The sequence below is a fragment of the Lepisosteus oculatus genome, chromosome 15 (assembly GCF_040954835.1).
Source record: "Lepisosteus oculatus isolate fLepOcu1 chromosome 15, fLepOcu1.hap2, whole genome shotgun sequence".
Taxonomy (NCBI): Eukaryota; Metazoa; Chordata; class Actinopteri; order Semionotiformes; family Lepisosteidae; genus Lepisosteus; species Lepisosteus oculatus.
Window position 1 is genome coordinate 24,275,341 of NC_090710.1, and position 23,245 is coordinate 24,298,585.

Below are 23,245 nucleotides of genomic sequence, written 5' to 3' on the forward strand. Positions count from 1 at the left end.
CAACACAAAGTTACAAATACGGAGCAGATTCATCCCAAAAGAAAGTCAAAAGCAAGAAAGGAAAGCTGTAGTCTGTGCAGAAAGCACTTTATACAATGATTAAAAGAGAACAGGATCTAGAAAAGAGGTATTTTATTCTATTATATAATTTTCAAATAGATAATTTAAAAATATTATATATGCAAATTCTGCTTAAAATATACATAATTTAATATAATTGCAATATAGTATTATTTAATATACATTTTTGCATACTTCCAGGGGTCTAGTAGGAAATTACTTTATATTAGCATGTATGCGCCTCACTGCTTCTGCCCCCCATACCCTTTAAAAATAGAGGCAATCAAGTTAATAATCAGGAAATGTCTTGTTCCTGTAAGGAAACGGGGAACAACTATAGCCATTTGATCTATGCATAAGAGGTATCCGAGGTTTTATTTCCGCTTGACAATTTTCATCACTGTATTTCAAACATTTCAAAACACTTTCTCTTGAAAAAATACATAACGTATGGTAAATACCGTGAGTGACGGTATTTGAATGCGCAATATTTGCTGTATCATTATTTTCAATGTTTCGTCTTAAAAGCCTTAAAAGAGCATTTCAGTTTCAGCATAAAGCCAGCTAGTTTACTCAACGAATTGTATGTCTCAGTTGGTGTCCTCTTTTTAGTTTTTCATTTAATTAATATGATCGTTCCTGCCGTGTGCCCATCTATTCTTAAGAAGTGCTAGCTAAGCTGACACTAAAGTCTGCGTACTCGTCCGGACATATAATGTAGTTAACACAGCAATTGGCAGCAGCGAGCACTGGCGATGTAAGAGAGACAGCCCGTCTCTGTCCAGAGCGGCTTCCCAGCGCAGTTGCTTCGGTGCTCCAGCTTTCTCAGTCCTATGGCAGGGCTGACGTCATTGAGCAAGACAGTGGGCTGAGCTAAAGGTAGGGGGAGAGAGAGAGAACGAGAGTGGAGTTGCAGGGCCTGTAAAGAAAGGACCTGGAATAAAACTGGATTTTTCTTCCCCTCTGTCAAGTATTTTATATAAACGTTCTGAACTGCACAGGGGTTATTTGCATACCTGCCTCCCCGCCCGATCCGACCGGAGCTACACCAAGGTAAGAGGGAAAGAAAATTAAGGAACTGAGTATAAAGTTGGTGTGGCAGCTTCTGGAGGTGGTGGTGGGGGGGTACTGTAATTGGCGTTGGTGTGTTTTCGGTTCATTCACAAATCGTCCTGAGCAGATGGATATCAAGCCGTGTTTTAATAAAAGCAAATACATTCCCTGGGCAAAGGGGTCTGGAAGACCTCTGAAGTAAAATTCCCATCATTAGGTGCTTGTGCTTTTAGATGGTTTTAGTGTTGAGCTCCGCGTTAAGCTCAGTGGCTTTGTTATTTGTGGCTGAGACTCTACAGCAGTACAATAGACGGGATTCAATAGGATGGTGATGATGGCGTTTCGGAGCCGCTTGTAAAGATTCCGCCTTCGAGGGGCTCTTGCCTGCCAGCGTTCTCTCTGTGGAAAAACGCACGAATAATTCATGGCAGATAGCTGCCGGTTTGACGATAAGGGGGCTGTAACTTTAAACGTGTTATTGCGTCTTGTAGTGGTTTAGATATCTTGCATGTGTCCATTGTCTTCACGGTATCGCTTCAGTGTGCATTGACGTTGCTGTTTGCTGTATAGTCTTCCAACTTCCACAGGAAAAATAGAAACGACATTAAGTTCTTTGTCCCATAATAAGCATCATGCCCAAATCGCAATTTTTTATCGATATCATTTTTTTGCTCAGTGACTGCTGACAGCCACAACAACCACACGTTATCCACAGTAATGGTAATGGGGTGTGCATAGTCATTAATGTAGAATCGAAAACGGTTAATAGTGATGAATTTATTGTCAAAGCATAGCTCTGCCAGAAATGTTTAATAAACATATTGGTATGGGTACATTTTGGAAGAGAAAAAAACTTTAGTGTCTTTTTTGTTATTGATATCAGCCCTATCCTTGCTGAATTAGATAAATATTAAAACACACCCTGATTTAAGTACAGGTATGACACTCTATTCCATATTTATAATACTAACAACACTCTTATATAGCCTAAAGTATTGTATGTCACACCAATATCTATATGAGCTACTAATTTTAATCTTGTGAAGATTTTATTGCTGTTTTAGTTTAAATTGATATGGTATTCTGTCAGAGAAAGGCTGAATAATAATGGCTTTTTCTTTTTTGAGCATTAAAATTAAAATTGTAGGCTCTTTTCAAAAACTGAGTTGCTATGTCTAATTCTCATCTTCAGTTTTACATGTAGATGGAAAATTGCTCTTTAGGTTCTTTAAGGTAACAGCCCCATAGAAATGAAGTCACCTTGTATTCTCTGCTTATAACATTACTTGGATGAGTCTTCATAGGCACATACTGTAGAATGAAACTTGATAAACCACTATAGGTAAAAATAGTAGGGCTTTCTTTTCAACATTCAAATAAGTCATTTGGGAAAATATGAAATGCTGACATTGATGTATTAATAGTGTCAGAAATGAAAGCACTCGCTTATCTCTTTTAGTTTTGTAATAATAGATACCAGACTTTCTGAACTAATTTGTTTTTGTATTCTTTAGCCTGTTCAGGCACATCTTGATTAATTGGTATCACCTACAAACTTTTCTTTGCCCATTTCAACATTTGTTTTGCCTCGTTAGACATTTGCAGACATGCAGGGAAACTATTACAATTCTGTTATACTCTCTTCCGTGATGATCGCTTTCTATCAACAAAAAAATTCAATGACAAAAACAGCTATGCTAGTAAAGCCAAACTTAAGTGTGATATCAGACACAAGGGCCAAGTAAGTGGAACAGGTAAGATCTCTCAAGATGTGCTAGCTATAGCATGAAGAAGTCATAAGGTACATTTCATGTTGTCATGTCTCGTTTTTCATTCATAAAGCTGTCATACATGGTGATGGTAGGCAATTCTTTAAGTGTAACAATAAATGGGCTTACAGAATGCACACAGGATAGCAACACCTCTGTGATTCCTTATACGTATTGACATAGTCAAGTGCCATTGTCAGTGCTTGGGCTTGGAATTGTAGGCACATGGACAATGGGTACAATAGTCTTGACAGTTTTTCTTTCTGCTGTAGATGAAGGTCTTTGTTTTTCCCCCCCCTATCTTCCTTGTGAATAGGCAGCCTTTCCTCATAATTATTCCCTCAGTTGTTTTCTGTCCTGAAGAGTAGTGGATTCTTTCGACTCAAGACTTTGGCCTTCAGTATATTTACAGCAAACAGGTTAGGAAGAGTAGTGTTTGACCCCTTCTTAGGAGTGATCCACACAGCTTTACATTCTTGTATGTTTTGGTTGTGGCTAACATTTGAATGGCCTTTCAATGTTGCTTTGTTACCAGTGCATAATTGGACACTGCTGTCTTTTGATGCCTTTTCCCTTCAGAGCATGCCACGTCTTGTGCATCCCACTCCACCCTGTGTAATTTATAAAGGTCTGTTTTTTAATTCATTTACTTTATTTTTGAAAATAAATAAAACAATAGCTTTGGACAAACATCTCTTAAACTGTAAGCCATGGTGATTTCATACTGCAGTGATCAGCTTTATTTGATTTTTTTATGACTGGAAATAGCCACAGAGTGCTGTTAAAGTACTTGAGTCTGGTTCTTGTACAGTGTAGAGGGCTATGCAATGAACTAGTGTTTTCAGAGTTTAGCAGTATGCTTGTGCTTTAACCAGTCGATGACTGTAAACATTCCTAATATCTTTGCTGTGCACCCTGTATTCCACTTGGGAATGAATGTATAAATCTTTAGTTGCAAACTGGCAGAATTATTAGTTATGTATTCTGTGTTTCAGAGATTTCTAGACTCCACATTCCTTGAGCAACTTATGTTCTGAATGTGATAACTTAAGTGTATCTGCCACCTTAACCTTCCCTTTTAGATGCAAAAGAATTGAACAGCGACTTCAAGAATCTTATCTTTAAGCAAAGATAATGAGGAGATGACAGTTCTTTTCAGTATGAATCTGAATATACTTGTCAAAGTCTGTTATTTGTGAGTTTCTGTTATGGAATGAGTTTCAGCTCTTTCATACATTTTCAAATTTATCCTACCTGCAGTAAGTGCAAGAAGTGTCTAACAGGAATGATCTGAATATTCTGCTCTTTTTGCCCTATGCATAAGATTCATTAAATCACAACAGCTGTAAAAAAAAGAGGGTAAATAAAGTATTAAAAAGGTAACAAAATAAATATTTACCTCTAAAAAGTGCATGTTGCCTATTTGATGTGACCTCATGCTTAAAAATACAATGGAATGCAATTTGTGATTCAGGTTTATTTGTGCTGTAGAAAGTTAGCATTTAACTTTGATATAACATCTCAGAGAGTTCTTACCTTGTCTTTACAAAAGAATCATAGATCATTTTGTTGTGTTTTGTTTTGTTTTTCAGCAGTTAATTGGTTACTGCTGTATAGTATATTCATTATTTCAGAGTTTCTCTTAAGGGATTATGAAATGTTTTATTTTGTTCATAAACAAAATTAATACATTGTCAGTGTCTTTACTTTTTATGAAAAAAACTTAGGTTTGTAACTTTTTTGGAATGAAGTAACCGAAGGCTGTCAAGCATTCTCTGGACTTTTGCTTTTGCTGTATGTGCTTTTTCATTTGCTGAACCAATTGAGCCATGTTTGGGAATGGGGATTACAGTGCCAAGCAATGCTTTTTTTGGTAAAATGTCCTGTCAGGAAAAATGAAAATGTATCACGCTGTGATTGCTTTATTTCTCAGGAATAATGGGCGAGCTAGCAATACAGCAATGAGACCTAGCGTATTGACCATAAACTGATATTGTACTCTACAGCTGGCATCGTATAGTGTCAGTAGGCTTACAGACCTCAGGACTTTTGCCTCTACTTGGGGAATTCAAAGCATTGTCAGCCAAATCAAATCATCTCATAGGTATGAGAATAAGAGATTACACAGGGCATCAAGAAGTGTTTCAGTCCATAAAAGTCACAGTTGTACTACATGCTTAATACACCCCAGCCCAGTTTTTATTTTATTTCATCTGTTGTGCTTCTATGGGTATCTGGTTCTCTTTTTTTTTTTCCTGATGTACAGTGTTGCTAGAGATGAGCATCAACCTGATACATTTAAAATGAGCTTCAATATCCCTGAAGCTTTGAGTTGCTAACTGTCAGAATGTATCTTTTTTTTGTGTGCTTTTGGGCCTTTTTTTAAAAAAAAAACGACTCACGTTTAACTGTTGATTCCAAACTCTGTACACTCCTAAAAATTCAAATTCAAAAGAATGTCGCTATATTTGAATACAAGCACTGTATCTCATGATGAGGAACTTGTAGATCTATATATACAGTGTAGATTTTTTTACACTGTGCTGTTAGGGTGACATCACTCTCCCTGGAATAGTGTTGAAAATTTCACTTGTGCAGTCTTTATTTTGCAGACAAGGGGCTTCATTCTATTAAGTGGGAAGTAGATTTCTCTGCATTCTTTTGTTCATTGTTATTGGAGTCGCTGTGTAGCGTCTAGAAATACGGATGATGAGGTGTACCTTATGTGGATCTACAGCTAGATTTTATCTAGCATGACAGCCCTTTCTGTCTTCCTTTGACAACCTCCTTCATCCCTTTAGGACTGCACCTCGTTCCTCCTTCCTTTTCTCTTTCATTTTGTTGTTCTGTATAGAATTGTGTTGGGTTTGTGATTTGCTTTAATAACAATTGTGTTTGGGAAAATGACAGAAATAAACGATAGATTTCTTAAACATTTCAGTTAAGTTTTCTTTCTGCGTGTGCCTTTCATTAAGTGCGTAACAGATTGCTGGATGTTTTAGCGAATGACTGAATTACCTTTTTAGTTAGTTTTTTCTGTAATGGGTGACCCTGCTGAAATGGATTTCTTTAATTGCAGCTACGCACTACAGTAAATAATGTGTAAATTTGCTTTGATTGTCGCAATACCAAGCAATTATAATGTGTCAAAACATTCAGGACCACGAACAGATCTTTCTGCCCCTAAAAGCTTCTTGACGGAAAACAACTGTAGTAAAGTTTGCGTTAGCTGCTGATTTGTCTACAGGTGGTGAAATGGATGCTTTTATTGTTAAAATTATTTTTCTGCATCAACTTTGTAATTCATTGGTCGGTGCTGCTCAGCAATAATTAAAGTGACATGGACCCAGGTGACTGATAAGGACTAGAAGTCTGTGTGAAAAAGAATTTAAAACTATGCACATAAGGGTTTTGCTTTCTGTTCTGGATCAAACATAAGCAAATTACTTTTTTACTACATTGTAGTGAACACTATTATTCTAGATCCTTTATGCTTTAGTGTCATTGGTCTAAAAAGAACTAGGATCGCAGTTACACCCTAGTGCCTTGGACAGGAATTTTATTTCTGATCAGTTTTTGATTATTCTTGTGACTCTGTGGAATCTGGCCTATCTCGTTTTTGCACTCGGTGTACAGGAAATTGTTATTGTTCTATGAGCTGCCTGCATCAAACCAAATATGATGGTATGTTTCCAAATAGTAAACAGCAAAGTGTGATTGTTACAGAATTAAAGGGTGATGGTTGTAAGAAAACCAAATGCACACTTAATGATGTTCCCAGGGCTGCAGTATTTTACCTCCATTATATTTTTAGTATTCTTTTCCTTTAATAAATTCGTTTGATTAATTATATCTACTGTACTTCTTCCTTACTGCTTAACTAACTCATTAACTGTAATTTTTCTATCCCACTTTCTTTAGTGCTTTTTTATTCTCAAATTCAAGATGGGATTTGGATGTATTACTCTAAGTGGTATCCAGATTATATTACTTTGTCAGATTTCTAGGAGAATGTGTTCCATCTTTTTTTCTTTGCATACTTAATATGTTGTGTTTTTGATGAGTATCTCACATGTTGTATTTTTATACTTAGAAACTGTGTGACTTAAATTAAAATTCTGCTAAACTATAAAGCATTCTTTATTATAGTGTGGCAATTTCTCTTTAAATCATTAAAATATAAATGTGGTTAGCGGAAATAAATGAGCCTCATTTTAGGTAATTTAAGGATTATCACCATTTCTCATCTGTTAATGACTCTCTATGATTTCTGTTGTTGATGTTTCTTTTCCTTTAAGTAATGCAATGATAATGGAAATTATGGAAACCTATAGCGTGAACTTCCTGTTAATGAACAATGTAATTAGGATTTTTTTTATTGCAAATCAGCAGGTCAAGCCCTTCAACAGTGGTACTGCTATAAAAAACTGCATTATAAATCAAACCCTTCCCTCTACCAAACCAATTTTTAGTTTTAAAAATGTAGGAGTCCTTCTAGTTTACATTTTATATCCACGTACTTCATTTTTTTTTTGGGGGGGGGAACCAAGTCAAACATAAGTTTGGGAAAGCTTCTAGCTTTGTATACTATTAATATATCATGAAAAATGCTTTTTATTCACGTGGTGTAGCGTGCAACAGAATGTAGATGCTTGAAATTCTTAATAAAGAAGAATGGCTGTAGATGGTTATAATCTTGTTTTTGTGTTAATGCATGATATAAAATATATACAAACTTCAGTAAAATCACTCTCTGTTTTCATTTCTGATTATAATGTAGTTATGAATTAAAACCAAAACCAAATGCTGGAACATCTCAAAGTAAGGAAGATTCAGCCATTATATCCACTGGATATAATGGTTTGAACTTTAAAAGACTTAGAAATATTGAACTGAACTGCTCTTAAATTATAATACAGTGCTGTCTTTAGGCAGCATGGCATAGTAATGGCTGCATGCTTTTTCAATCAGTTATAATAATGTAGTAGTAGTCATTAGCTTTATTTTATTTCTAACAGTAGATGCATATCTAAAAACCAAAATGGTCTTGGTAAAGATCGAGTTGTGGTTCTATGAAAGACAAATTCTTGGTATGTTTTTTAAATAGGATTCATTGTTTTAGGTTTTCTGGAAAGGCTCAAGTTGGTAGGAGTATTACCACTGTATACAGTATGTGTTGTGAATATCCTTTTATTAGGCTGCTTGCCAGTATGGCAGTGTCTCCAACTCACTGTTACGAATGTCTGTAGGTATTTTGTGCCATCTTGCTGCTACTGTACTGCTCATTTTGCAGACCTAAATAGACTTGTAGACTTTGTAGATGTTCACTTCTGGGCATTTCATCTGTAGAGAACAAAACTTAATCATAAATACAGAGGTTTGTATTTTAGATAGGGAGCAGCTGCTGTGCGATGTTTTCACCATTTAAACACAAGGTTGAGTGCTTGTAAGTAACTGCCTCAAATGTTTATATAGAGTTTAATGAGAACTAAGAAATAAACAGTAGCTCAGGGTTCCAATAAAACTGACAGTGGGAGGTGTGTGTAGGGAAATTGTTTGCTCTGGGCAAGGCTGTGCACACATCACAGTAGTGTACACTCTAACTCCGTAACGGAGACATTTTAGTTATAGTAGCTGAAGATTATGAAGTCAAATCTTGATTCTAGGTAAATTGTTTTCTTTTAAACCAAGGGCGCCTAACCTTTCAAGTTAAAGTTTTTGCATATCTGAGCCACACAGACATAAAAGCAGCCTTACGTGGCCTGAAGAGAGTGAACATTTTTATGTGCGGTTTTAAAGCAGGATACATTTTTATCATCCCTGAATTTTCTGTTCCATTCAGATTTTTTATGTACATAACATAACAGTTCAAAAAGTGTTAAACATTTAATAAAAGTCATTTAACTGTGTTTTTATTTTACACTTCTCAAGTAAGGGAGATGTCTGAGCTTGTTTCTCTGCAAGCAGTCTGTTGAATTGAGTTTCATTACCAAGAAAGTTTGTCATAGATGTACAGATGTCCTGCTGAAAACTATGCATGTTTGCCCAATATATTTTTGCAGGTTTTGGAGGTCTTCATTTGGCAACAGGGAGTTAAACCCATCTAATTTTTCTCATGAAAGGTGTTTTTTAGTTGTGAATTCTTCTGCATTTCCATCTGAGAAGAGCTACATTATGTATGTTGGCAAAGAAGAGGGTTTTAAACAGAAGGAAAAGCCTTTTTTACCTTGCAACTTCTAACTGAAGCTGTTCAAGTGGCTTGTTAACTGTTTGAGAATTGCAAGATCTCACAACAATGCCTGATCTGACGGTACAGGGACATTTTAATTCTGTTTTTATCTCACAGAGGCGAAAAAACATTTGATCATATTTGGCTTTCTGTGTTAAAGCACATTTCTCATGTTCTGAATCAATTTTCTTCATAAAGGTTTAAAATGTTTGTGATTAGCCCATGTTCTCCTAATACATTTACTCATTTACATGTGTGACTTTCATGGCATTTTCCAAATGTAGAGCTTGGCGGCACAGTGCACACTAGTGGATAATGTTATCCAACTTCATTGGCCTTTCAGCATTGCATGAACCAGCTTTAGGCAACCAACCGATCAGCAGAGTCTTGTTCCCACCCATATTGACATCTGTCATCACTGCAGAAAGATGATTCCAAGACAAACCAAGATTTCTGATGGTCTCCCAGAGTCTCTGAAACAATTCTTCATGTTTTCCTTCCATAAAGCATTTGTAGCTCTATACCCAATGATTTTAGTTCCTCTCTTATCAAGATCACAAAAACAGCTGCGTACTGTCAATTTAAGTCTTCATCCAAAGCTCCAAATTTTGAAGAATGGATACTTTCATGTGCTGCTGTAATTTGAAATTACTGTAGATATCTTCAGTTTTCTGTGCAGTCTTTTGTTGAGACAAGTTTACTAACTCTGTTGTTTTCAGTACACATTTCAGTCATCACATGCAGACACTTTTTGAGAACATGCTATCACAAAAACACTATGTGAGGAGCAGTGTACTGCACATACTGTAGTACTTTACTGTATATGCGTTTTCTTCCCACCTTCTTTTTAGCATCTACTCTGAACCTCCAACCTCTTTTTTTTCCCAAACACACAGTGAATACCATGGCAGAAGAGATCAAATGTTATCCTGTTTTTTTGTGTTGTGGTATCAGTGACTATCCCCTTTTTTAGTTCCATTTGCTGCTTTTACTGTGCTTAATTCCAGCTCCCACGCAATCCTGTATTGGATAAAGTGGTCAGAAAATGGATGGATGGATTGTTTCCATAAGCTTACATCATGTAATGGAATAGATCTGTTCTTTACTGTGAATACATTTTGTTGTATTGAGTTTCTACAAAGGAAGCGTAACAAAACATTTGGAATTTTGTTGTCTTTTTGCCATTTTTCAGACATTTTGGCTTCACTGTAATTTTTGTGTTTGATGAACAGACCTAAAAAGCTGTGATATAGTGCTAATAAGAAATATTTCAGATGCATTTAATTTATTTTACCTAGGCCTCGGCAAACAAGAATGCATGAAGTACCAAATGAAACTGAGTATTGCAGTTTGGAGATCAAGCTTAATTGCCATAGCCTGTCAAACCACTCAGAATATAAATGTGAAAAGAAAAACAGATGGAAGATTTTCAGTTTATGTCTTTTTCCAGGTACTGTGCAATATGCCAAGGTGAAATAAATGTTACAATATGACTTTTAAATCATCTTCCATTTGAAACAGTACTACGTTATGTACCACATATGGATTTTAACTGATCAAAGCTCTGAATCTTTGAGGGGGGGGAAAAAGGATTATTTGATATGGTGTGAATAGAAACTTGTTGAATTTGCTGTTGTGTAGATGCGTGCTGCTTCTTAATGAGCAATTGTTTTTTCTTAGATACTCTATGGGATCTGTTTGGCGTTTTCATCTTTGTTCCTATGTGTGTGGGCTACGAACATACTGACAGTAAACTCATTAGTGTTATAGTCTTTTACCTGCCACCTTCCCCCTCTCAGTCTATGCCAGTGGTCAGGCTGTTGTGAGCCATCCTGGTGCAATAGCAGCTGCGGGATTCTAAACCAGTGAAATCAATGGCTCGGCTGAGTTTCTGTGGTGAAATGCCTGGGGATCCTGGTGTGGATGCATGAAACAATATATGTTTCCATGCATCATGATGAAGCAAAGACTGTACAGCTTTAGATGCCTGAGTCAATTTTACAGATTGATAAAGCAATTATTTTTTTTCCTTTTTGCACTGTTAAGTTTTTACTGAACCAGTAAGCTTGTACTATCTGCTTTATCATGTTTTGTACTCGTTCTAATTTGCTTCGAGAGGAGGACTTGATCTCATGACCTGACTAGTAATTGAAGAGAAAATAGTGCCTGGGTTGAATCTCCAGCACATAAGGGAGTTGTACTGTATGAACATGATATTCTCTTTAACAGCCTAAGCTGTCATCTGTGGAATCCTAATTTGTTAACATTTGAATTTTCAACATGTTTTCTACAACTGAGAATCCAGCGTATGTTGTTTGTTGATTAATTGTAGTAATTTATGGAAGAATGACTACATAGCATAAATGAACAGAACTTTATGTAGCTGTCATCACTTTAAGATGAATAACCAAAGCTCATTATTAAATACAATGGTCTTTCTATTTCACATCATTTAATCTAAACAGGCCATCTTTGGCACTGAGCACGCTTATTTTTTATCTCCCCCTGTGATGGAACTGCCACTGCCTCTTACACTGTCAAGTGTTTTCTGATTCATTGGAAAATAGTTTCTTCCCTGTCTTCTCTGGTTATTAAGTTAAACCTTCTCTGTGTTGTTTACAGTAGGCTTAATTTCATTTTCAACCTATTTTTATACGATCTCTTCCATTTTAAAATTGGCAAAAGTTAGCATTTTGTTTTTCTTTCACAGTGAAGAGAACGGAAGTATGCTACAACTTAGAAGACTGCACTGTGGACATTTTTGCTTTCCCTGGCTCTGTTGTGCTTCTACATCTATAAATACAGAGCGATTACAAATTCCCTCACATGGAAATTTGTTAAACCTATTTCCCTTTATTATCTCTTTATTCCAAAAATATACGAGTGTTGTCAATTTTTATCAATTTCTTTTATAAACAGTTCCTGATAATCTTGCTGAAAACATTTCCAGAAATATGAACTTCTGGTAGTGTTAAAAATTGTCAGTCTACAATGTATATAACCTGATGTATCTATTTAACCATTATGAGAGACCCACTTTTTCTTGGTAAGAGTTGTGACAACTTGGGGCCTGTCTTGGAATGCTAGAGCTTGAGATTTGACTACAGCCTGGAAGAGAGAGAGAACACACACATGAACAGTTTCTAAATCAATAACCTTACTAGCATGATTTTTGCAAAGTGCGTGGAAGTGCGAGCAACGTGGTTAAAAACCTGTGCAGACACTGGATAACATGGATACAGTCTGCATTGAAGAATCCCCAGTCTGGACCTGAGGATTCTTGTAGTTACAGCTTTGGAACTCACTGTGATTCCTTAGCATACATGAGTATAATATAAATCTTTATCTTCCTGAAGTCACAATTAATTTACTGTAAGATGGAAAGGTTGTTTGGTGAAGAAGACAAGACTTTGACTTCTGTTACAGCTTCGATCTATGCAATATGAATATTGCTATAAAAGCAGTTTATTTTCTTAAAGCTCTAGTTCATGTTTGACTAAAACTAAAAGTAGATGTAGGACTTCGTAATGTTTAAATGGACGTATTCTTACAGGAAAAGAAAGACAGTGTGAGCTAGAAATTATTTTAATTTCTAATTTCTACACTGATAACACATTATAGTATTTTAAAAATGTTTTAAAATTACAGTTAAAAAAATAAGGAGACAAAATTTTTAAACTTACCAGGCTGCCCTCTGTAAAATATATTTCCTGTTAGGTAAGGTAATTGTGTACCTTAAATTCAGAAAATATTTATTGCTCGGAGAAGACCTTATGTTTATATATGTCCAGAAGTCACATTTATCAGTTGCACTGTACCATTCTGTCCTGTATAGCTCCTTATAAGATCAATTTTAAAATTTTCCATAACACCCTGTGGTAACAAGCACATAGATTGTATCTGTACAAATGTACAAGCTTCAGTACTCTCTGATTCCACTTCTTTCCTTGCACTCTGTTGGGTTACACATAAAGGGACTATTATCGAAGCATCATGATTGCCCATAGAAATGTGAATCTACAATTTATATTGCATGCATTTCCTCACTGTATTTGGTTTAATAAGGGTCTGTGATATTGTTTTAAATGGCAAATGATCTATTGTTACTGACACTGAACTATTGTAATAGATGCAGTTGCAGTGCAGCTAATTTGCTTTTCACAAATTAAAGCAAAATTAAATTAACTGTAGTATGTTTTAAATATTGTTTTGGTTCCGAAGGTAATTCCAGGTAAATATTTCCTGTTGTCTAGATTATAGTGAGTCAGTGTGTGTAGTAAAGGTTGTCTTTACTTACATCTTTACCACTGGAAATAAGGCAGAAACCAGTGTAGTTTCTATGATCTGTTGATAATATGAATCTCTAAATAAAACAAACACAAAATAAAACATGACAGAAGGCCACTGAAATATAAATCAACTGGAATTTTTATGTAGTTCCTCAAGGAGTATAGGAGAAGCTAAAATCTTTAACTTTGGTTCCTGAGTTTAACAGAAATATGGCTCATTTCCTGTTACAGAGACCTGTAGTATCAAAAAGCAAGGTATATAATAAGAATTTTTTTTAACCTGTTTCTTCGGGTCAGTAGATGCTTCAATAAATTGAGATGATTACCTAAACTTCCAGAAGTAAAAAGCCTAAACGCAGAGAGAGAGTGTACTCAGAGGAACAGAATAGCTTTGCCTCCCTTTATATCAGATGAATTAAAGGGATGTTGATTGTATGCATTATGTAAAAAAAATATTTGCCATAACATCCAAGCCTGACTGAGGTGAAGAGTACCAATGTTCCCTATTTCTAATGAATGTGGCATTTATCTATGAGATGTTACTAATGTGCACTGCAGCTTCAGGGCCTGCAAGCTGCCAGCTAACTCACATCATTGCTCACCAAGTGTAAAAGTAATTATCTGACTGCTGTAATTAGCTGAACTCTTTTTTTCCTCTCGGTCATCTTGACAAAGTCTTCTCAAGCTACAGCCCAGAGCTTGGGCTCTTGGTGAAATAATGCATCCAGCATAAAACTGTCGAGAGGTGCCAGTTGATTTTCTTATGGGGTTTGAAATGTTTGGCGGCAAATTAAGAAAACTTTCTGAAAACGGGCCACACTAGGATGAGTGGCTTCATGTTCTTAGGTTGGAGAAGATAATGCAGTGTCTTTATATTCTACCAGTCCCTGTACATTGCATTAAGAGAAAAAAAAGTGTTCCATTAATGTTGCAATCAGATGTTACAATCTGGATGGGTCGTGAATGATTATATATGAAGTGGACCACTTTGGTGACCACTTTGTGTCTACTTTGTTTTACTTAACTTATTGAGGACTTTTCTTGGAAGGGTTAAGGTAATATTTTAGCAGCTTTATGTCACTTAACAAACCCTAAGTAGGGCCCGGAGTGTAGATTCTCCTGATTTTGTTGTATTTTTCCAATGATAGCCACCATTTATGATTTTATGTATAAAGTGTCATGTCCAGACTCTGAACCTGCCATGCTTGTGCCCAAAATAATGTTGAAAGCCCTGTTTTAAATTGGGAATAAGACATTTTTATTTGTATTTTCTTTGTATTCCTTTCCCTTCTGTTGCTTTACAGAAACTGTGTGTCTGAGGGAACTTGTGAGTTTAATCTTATGAATTGTATCTAAAGTCTGATTTAATTAAGATTAACCCTCTCTGGTACTGCAGTGTTGTCCCACTGAGGTTTTCTAATTTGATGTTGTGTCTTATTATTTTATTATGTCCAATGTATATTAACACTTTGAAATTGGATATAGGAATATTTCCCCAGAATGTTTTTTTAACAAATGAAAAATGAATGTGATACAACATATAACTGCAGGTAAAACTGAACTTTGGTTTCCACTGGAAAAGAGCAAGCTGTTGAGTGGAACTTCTGAACAAGAATTGCATTGAATGTTCGTGCAATAAGCAATACGGTGCTCTGATGTTAAGGAAATGTGGTTTAATTTCCAAATTATGGGAAGAAATTACAAATGTTAATCTTTATTTTTAATTCAATAAAATCTTGAATGTGTTGTTTAATGGGTAAAAATAAGATTTCATTAAAAAGTAGGATTCACAACTCTGAGGATGACTATATTCAAAGCTTTTATCCAACACCTTATAAGTAAAAGGTACCAATACTACAGTAATTATCACTAATATAACTATTTTGTAAACAGTGCAGAAGTGTCTGATTTAGTGACTTGGATTAACAATTGTAACAGTAACAGTCTAGTTTCTTCAAATCTGTGAAAAAGCCGTCAGGGGAAGAACTTGTTTCAAAACTTTTTATATGTGAAAATCATCAAACTAGTCATACCCTTGGGTTAAGGTGAAATAAAGTTGTTTAACAAATTGTTTTTCTTTAACATTATAAACAAGCCAGCTATATGAAATGTTCTTCACTTACTTGACTAATGGCAGCCAGAGGGATTGCCCACACAGGTAATCTTATCTACTTTTTTTTTCGCCTCCAAAAGATAGCTCAGCAGTATTTTCAATTTTATGGAAACAGTCACTGAAGGTCTGCAGGTCCCTTTCTTCCCTGGTCTAAATCAATATTAGAATGTTCCCATCTTTTATAGTGTCGTCCAGATTGGGTCGTGTGATAGTCATGAGTTGAGATGACCACTCAATGAAGGATTCCTGGGATTTGAATTGCTCCCTGGATGGGCCATGTTTTCTCTAAATTGTATAAACTGGAGCATTTATGACAGTATTTAGTGTCCTTTCTCTGCTCCTCCTGTTGCCTTCCTATAGTTGCCAAAGACGGCTATTGCAATACTTATTGACATGTTATTGCTTTTTCAGCGAGTTGATAACCTGGTTTGGCAAGAGAGAATGTCTCTTAGTTTACCATTGGTGTACTGTTTTGGTCTTTGATAGACCAAACTAATACATTCTGGCAGATTTAACACCACTATGAAATTCTGGTCAGATGTAGAACATAGACATTGAAATCCAAGACAATACTTGAGTAATGTTAAGGGACTTAATCTTCTTTGAATCCTAACCGATTATTACTTTTTAACAGATTTTATGAAACATGAAACCACTAAAAATCAAATGTATTCATTTAATTGCTTAATTACTTGAGTGCAATACAGTACAAAAAAAATTCAAACGTAGGGTTACAACATTTTTGAAGGGCCAAAATTAAGATTAATTAAATCCGAAATATTCAATTTCCATTGTGTGATGAGGACCCAGATAAACATGATGCAGGCTTTTTTCTTATTGCCTAAGTATTGTATATCTGTCCAAGTATGTAAGAATAGTTGTCTGTTGCTTGGGTCTGCAGTCTTTGCTCAGTGTGTGTGTGACAAATTGCTTTGGATCTCAGTTGTGACTTTGTTCCTATACATTAGTTGTGGTTGTAATGTCACGTTGCATTTAGCATACTGATCTACTGTGTAATGAAACTTCAGGGGGACTAACTTACAGTGTATAATTTATTGTCTGCTATGAGGGTTCCTGCATGTTCTTAAAAAATGAAAACGTAATACTTTCTAGACTCTAACTTGTGGGAGAATCCAGAAATGTACAAGCAGTTTTGAAGGCCCGTATGTCAGGTCCTACTTATTTGTGTTAATGTTGTTACGGAACAAGTCAAAGTCAACCAAATCACAGCACAAGCCAAATAACACTTCATCAACTATTTAAACACACACACAGCACAAACTGGAATGCTACTGGACCCTAAAAAGACACTATACACTGGCCAAATATCTGTCCAGGGTCAGACACAGCAAGGAGAAACAGAACCAGACGAATTACAGATTTGGTGACCACAACCTGGCCATTAAAAACTGCTATGCAGGGAGACCTGGCTACCCAGAGAGGACAGGCTGTGCTCAAACTGCCAGCAGAGAGAAGCACAAACACAAATTTACTTTATGCTGCATTGCAAAGAAACTCCAGGGTTAGACAAACATTCTTCCTTAAAATAACAAATCTCATCCCAGAATTCCCACATCTACCAGCTTCCATTTGTACTGGGGGAGGGGTAAGATCTGGCAATAACCTGGCAGCCAAAATATAAAGTATGATCTCCTGTCACAGAACTTTGGAACAGAAAGTGACCCTCTCAAATAAGTTTTTTTGTGAATGTTTTTGCTACTTGTTACTGCTTTAGCAACACTGTAAGTCATGGCAATAAAACTCTTTGAATTTGAACTTCTGTTAAACTAAAGGGAAGCTACAATATGAACAAGTTTGGTGTTCATTGACCAAATAGTTCATGAGCATGTTTCACCAGTCAGGTGATGACCTGTGGATATGTACAATATTGCTGTGTAGCAGATGAAACCTGCTAAGTTTCAGGTAAATTCATGCAGTGTTTCACGTGACAGGGATTTGAGTTTTGTGAACAAAATGGCAGTAATGTAGCTACTGTGAAGGAACCCCGTTATACCATATTTTAACTGTATGATGAGTAAAATGATGCTTCTCAAGTTTGGAGTTAATTAGCAAAACTGTACTTGAACGTTTTTTCCCATAAGACTGCATTTCACCAAGTAGTTTATGATTTGTATGGTATAAAGCAGTTTTGGTTCTTTTGGTGTTACAATTCCCAAGACAGAGGCAGTTTGATTAGTGAGAAGAATATAGAGGTCAGGTGACCATTGTGATTCATGATAGTTACTAAGCTTGGATTGGGTTGTCTTAGCCTGCTGGAGTTAGTGTTATAAGATAAGATCAGTTTATTAGTCATATACAACTTCTTGCATTTAGGAATTTGTCTTTTTGCATACCCCACCTTGCTCTCTATGAGACACAGACACACAGACGGGGAGAGAGAAGCTTGGGGTCAGAGCACAGGGTCAGCCATTTATACGGCGCCCCTGAATCAGCTGGGGTTAAGGGCCTTGCTCAGGAGTAGGATTCCTCTGCCGGCTGCGGGATTTGGTATGTAGTCATCCTATTGGTACTAGACAGGTACGGTATATTTAGAGCTAAATGACACGGTAGTTTTTGAGTAAGAGCAACTTGTGCGATGTGCTGTTTTTTAATCCACAAATTGACAACTTTTCAAATGAAAACTTCAGAAATTTTCGATGGATAATGAAATTTGATTAGGTTCAATTGATATTGTTGAAAGTTTTTTTTTAAATACGTGGATCATGTTTACATATGAAATGACTCAAGGTCCCAATATTTCTCACAACTTCAATGAGTTTTCTGTGATAAGACTGCTAAAGCCTTTTTTGGTCAAGTTGGTTTCTGTTGATTCTTGAACTCCTTCAGTAGTTTTTCCTTTCCAGAACATTTCATGGTCTTGACTTTTGCAGTGACCAATCTCTCTGCAGTGGTTCTGATTGACATTTTTTGCTCTTCACAATCCCTTACTTTTTCCATCATAAACAACTCTCTATTGTTCATCTTGAGTTATGCCTTCTAACTCTCAACGAAGACCCAAAAAAATGCTCTAAAGGCAGGAACCAAGACAATACAGTATGTTTACATGTTTTCACTGTTAATGCATTGTGGAACACCCAAACAATTAGAAAGAGCTGCCAGCCGTTTGTCCTAATACTAGTACTCACCTAAAATGGGGGGTTTGAATACATCAATATTGTTCTGTCATGGATAAACATGTATGCAAAATGTTACCCCAGACACAAAAAACACTGAAATTCTGTACTTTTTCCTTTATTAATCTTTTAATTTGACAAAAATGACAAATTTCCCTTCACTGTTCCAATACTAATGCCTTTCAGTGTGGTCTACTTGTAGAATAAGGCAACACATCAGGTTGCATTCACTCCATCTGCTTGTATTTTCAGAACTCTGCTCTGTGGAAGAAGTGATATCATTTGCATTTTGTCTAATAAAAGGACACCATTTTGTTTGCCAGAGAGTCAGTTTTCTGGATTTAATGACTGGGGTTTGGAAAGCTCAGAACTGCCATTAAAAGCTTTGCTGCAATGCATGAGTATGGATAGATACTGTGGACTGTGCAGTGATGGCTAAATGTCTTGTTTTGTATTCTTAAACGATTACTGCAGCACTGTGTTCCTAAGTGACAGTGTCATTTTGCATCCTCTGGGAATTTGCAGTTTTATTGGATTTCTCTAATATGTGTTTGTCTTTATAAAACTAAAACTGTGTTCGAGTTTTTCTATTTATTCCCTTGTGTTTTACTGTGTAAAAATTAGATTGAAAATACTAAGCCATTCACATACTATTGAATCTCAGTTTTGTTTTGTGGGCAGTTTTTTTGAAGATGTCATAGGGCTGAATTCAAAGGCTTTAATTAAGATAGCTTAATCACTTAACATTTTAAAATGTTGTAAAGTATGTAGTAAATTTTACATCTTCAATCTGTGAAATGGTATACAGCAGTTCTAGCACTGACTGATGTACTGGGAGTTTTAACTGTAGTTGTGTTAACACACTGTGCCAATGTTCTTATTACTTTTCAAAAATCAGTTTACTGTATTAATGAATTTTATGGAGTTCCACATAAAACAGAAGGATTTAATTGTTGTGCAGGTATTGTTTTGTCAATATGCTCTCATCTTCTATTGTAAGGTTCAGAACAGGAATCCTAACCGAATTTTTAATCATTTGTGTTTCTTACTGTATCATTGTTTTATGAGATTCTGTGTTTTTTTGTCAACAGAATTTATCTACGGTCAAAACCTTGTGAAAATACTTGATCTTTTTGTTTTGAAGTGTACGGGCCAGGCACTATGGTGATGTTTTTTTGGACGATAAGAAACACTAAGACCTCAAAGTGTAGAAAAGAACTGTTCAGTAGAGCTGCATTTGCTGGAGCTTTCCCAAACATGCAGAGGACTTTTAGGTCAAAGAATTATTTGTTTGGTTTCGGAATTAGATTCTGGATAATCGTTGTCTCGCCGTCTCCATTGTTTGCTGCTCTGTTTCAGAAAAGAAATCCTTCTGCATCCCTTCTCACAAATGTCACTTACCACAATGCATTTATTAACATCTTGCGTTACTGCAGTATTTTTCACACCAGCTGTCACATCACACGCTGCTTGCTGTGTTATTAAATATCAATCTCTGTTAAGTCAACCGTTATTTTAATTTTCACCTACTGTAGAGCTGGATCCATGTGCCCATACCAGTCTCCTACAAATTATTTTAAATTAAATCAAGTATGTTGTATAAAAGAGTTTCATATTTTTTAGCTGACGTGGTATTGTCATTTTGTATTGAAACATCTAGATGCATTTTTCCTTCTATTTTGTGTTTAATTCAAGACTAGAGTGGCTGCTTTTCCAAAACATGATCTTAAAAATGTTTTAAACTGTATCAAAGAGCTGATTTGTGCTGTATCTGAGGCTGGAAGCTGTGGTGTACAAACAGAGCTAAATAATTGACTCCCATTTCCTGCTTAATTTTCAACAGCCTGTTTCACAAGAATACTGTACATATGTATGAACTTAGTATGTTTTCAGGATGCTTGATAAACATGAAAATAGATTAAATATGTTGAGCCATACAATATGGAGAGGGTTTTATTTGTATGTACCCTTCTGAGGATCAAACAGAAGAGAAAAAATGTTTATCAGGCAGTATATGCTAAGAAACTGGGTTATTAGTGATTTATAGAATTTTAATGGCAAGCTTAGAAGATGCTGTCTCTGAAATTGCAAGAGATCTAAAACTTCCATTCTCTACAGTGTGAGCCCTCGCATCGGTTTTAAAAGGTTTTTAATGTATATAAAAAAAGATAAGTAACATCACTTTGAGCCACTGTCACACAACCTTGACAGGATTATCCACATTTCTACTCTAGGTTTATAAAATAGACTGCATTTTGAGGGCATACATCAAAAATGCACTGAAACAGCTGAACAATGTGACTAAAGATGGGTGTTAGGGCAGTGTGGGTTTATGCTCTTTTTGCAGAGTATTAAAGTGGTGCTTGCCTCACCCACTGATTTGGCTGTCAGCCTAATAAAAGCTTGTCCTTCTCGGAAAACTTTCCTTTACATACGATGAAGCAGTGTGTGTAAAGAGTGATTTATGGAGTTTCCAGTAGTTAATTGGTGTGCCTATTGTGCTAAAATGGAATATTTTCAGCTTTTGCTTACCTTGCCATAAACACATGGGAATAATCAATAAGGGACCGGGCATGAACAAGTTATTACATCCAACACGTTAAATATTTAATATTTGTGCTTATTTTAAATGTGTTAATCTAATCAATTGTCAGGAACTGACTCACATACAGGTAGTGGACAAAACAATGGAAATGCCAAGTATTTTTGGAAGCAAGGGCATTCAGACAAGTGAGGCTCATGCATTAATTTAGAAAATTACATCTCGCATTCTTAGGGTCATGTATAAAAATGCTGGGCAGGCCTTGTTTCCTATAATTATTAAGAGGAGACCTCGGTGACTTTGTAAGTGGGGTGTTTGTTGGGGCATGTTTGGTAGGAGCTTTAGTGATGAAGATATGTTGATGTATCACCAATGGTTTCTAAGGTGATGCCAGAGAAGCAGCAAAGGGGTAACAGTGGGTGGAAGAGCAAACTCCAGAGGCAAAACAAGCAAGCAATAGCAGATTAACGGACTGCAATTTTCAGTTTGGGGCGCATGCCGTCCGTTTGATCAAAAGCGATCTGCTGAGGGCTCTACAGTGCAGGATAACACTCGTGTTGCAGTGCAACAACTGCTCATCACACCAGGCAGTGCGTGACTGTGAGTCCAGTGGTACAAAAAGCACAGGCCGTGGACTACTGAGCAGCGGAGGAATATTATACGGTAGAATAAATCATTATTATATTCCCTGAAAGCAAATGAGTGCATGTGGGGTGTCAACCAAAAGAACAGTGAAGCAGTTCTGTAATGTAGTAGTGTGGATTTTCTGGTACACTTTGGGTGCACCTATTCTGTTTACATACAAGGTCAATGCTGATCACTATTTAGAGCACGTGTGGTTATCCAGTGGTTTGACAAGCATGACACTGATGTTGAATATGTCATGGCTTGCTCACTTATAATTTCTATATTAAATCAAGCATTTATGGGATAAGTTGATTGACTTTCTTGTGGAAAAATAGTGCCACATCCCACCTGAAAAATTCCAGATGCCAGTATAATTAAGTGTTCTGATCAAGTCAGAAAGAAAAAGTTAATACATAACCTGAAATAGGAAGTTACACCCTGAAGCAATCAATCCAGTGCGAATGCACCAAAGTATGATTCTAAAATAAATGAATGTGCATCCATGTACATCTAATAAGATCATTAAAAATGGTGAACCTTTGCTTTTTTAATGCCGTGAGATTTCAGGAAGTAAGGAAATGCTGTTGATGCATGTACTGTATTAAAGGGAAAATTTAGAACTATATTAAAGTACATAAGGAAATTGTTCGTGCTCTGATAGTTGCATGAATTTAGTAATTCTAGCAGCTACTGTATCTGTCATTCTGAAATTGCACTGCACATTTCTGTCTGTTATAAGGAGGGACAATAATATTCTATTCTACACTTTAAGATATACTTAGTTTTAAATCCAAAGAATTTGGGAATTATGTCAGAGAAGTCCCAGATGAAGAACAGGCTTTCTAAATGTACTTTTAATAATAAATAAAGGTAAGGTTGCTACAAATTCTGTATTCTGAGCATTTTATTTATCCAAATAAGAATATACTTAGGTTTCTGAGTGTGAATGACATTGGAAACAATTAATCTGCGTTACTGAACAATATCTGTTGGGGAAAAAAGCAAACAAAAAAAAAAGAATCGTGCGTCAGTGAAGTAACAAGGTGACAGCCAAAGTACAGAGGACTTGTTCTTTCTCAGAGTAGCATGTCTTTGTTTACCATTTCTCTATGAACATGTTCAGTGACAACATACGCATAGCAATCCAAATACCCATTGCCTTAGAAGCATGTTGCTCTTCTATTTTTACTTCATAGCAGGGGGAAATGTAGCGTTAGGCTTGCTGGCACAATTGTAACTTTCCTCATCAATGCTTATGAGTACACATCTGTCTCTGTCAGGAGAGTACTTTGAAGATTAGGCAAGCTTCTAGAAGTTGAAAAATTTTATTTATATGCTTTTAGAATATATTCTTGCTCATAATTAGTTAATATTTTTCTGTCTTGTTCAGTGTAAGATAATACAATTTTCTATTTCAAGGCACTTTGAA

General features: G+C 36.0%; 1 protein-coding gene across 2 annotated transcripts in view; it reads left to right on the forward strand.

Annotated features, from left to right (window-relative positions):
- The first annotated feature begins 938 nt into the window (after positions 1-938).
- LOC102696872 (cytoplasmic protein NCK2) overlaps positions 939-23,245 on the forward strand; it is a 90,225-nt gene continuing 67,918 nt past the window's right edge. For both annotated transcript variants that reach the window (XM_015364021.2, XM_006639156.3), the window contains exon 1: positions 939-1,113. The gene's annotated coding sequence lies outside the window, so the exon portion shown is untranslated. The remainder of the gene's footprint in view (positions 1,114-23,245) is intronic.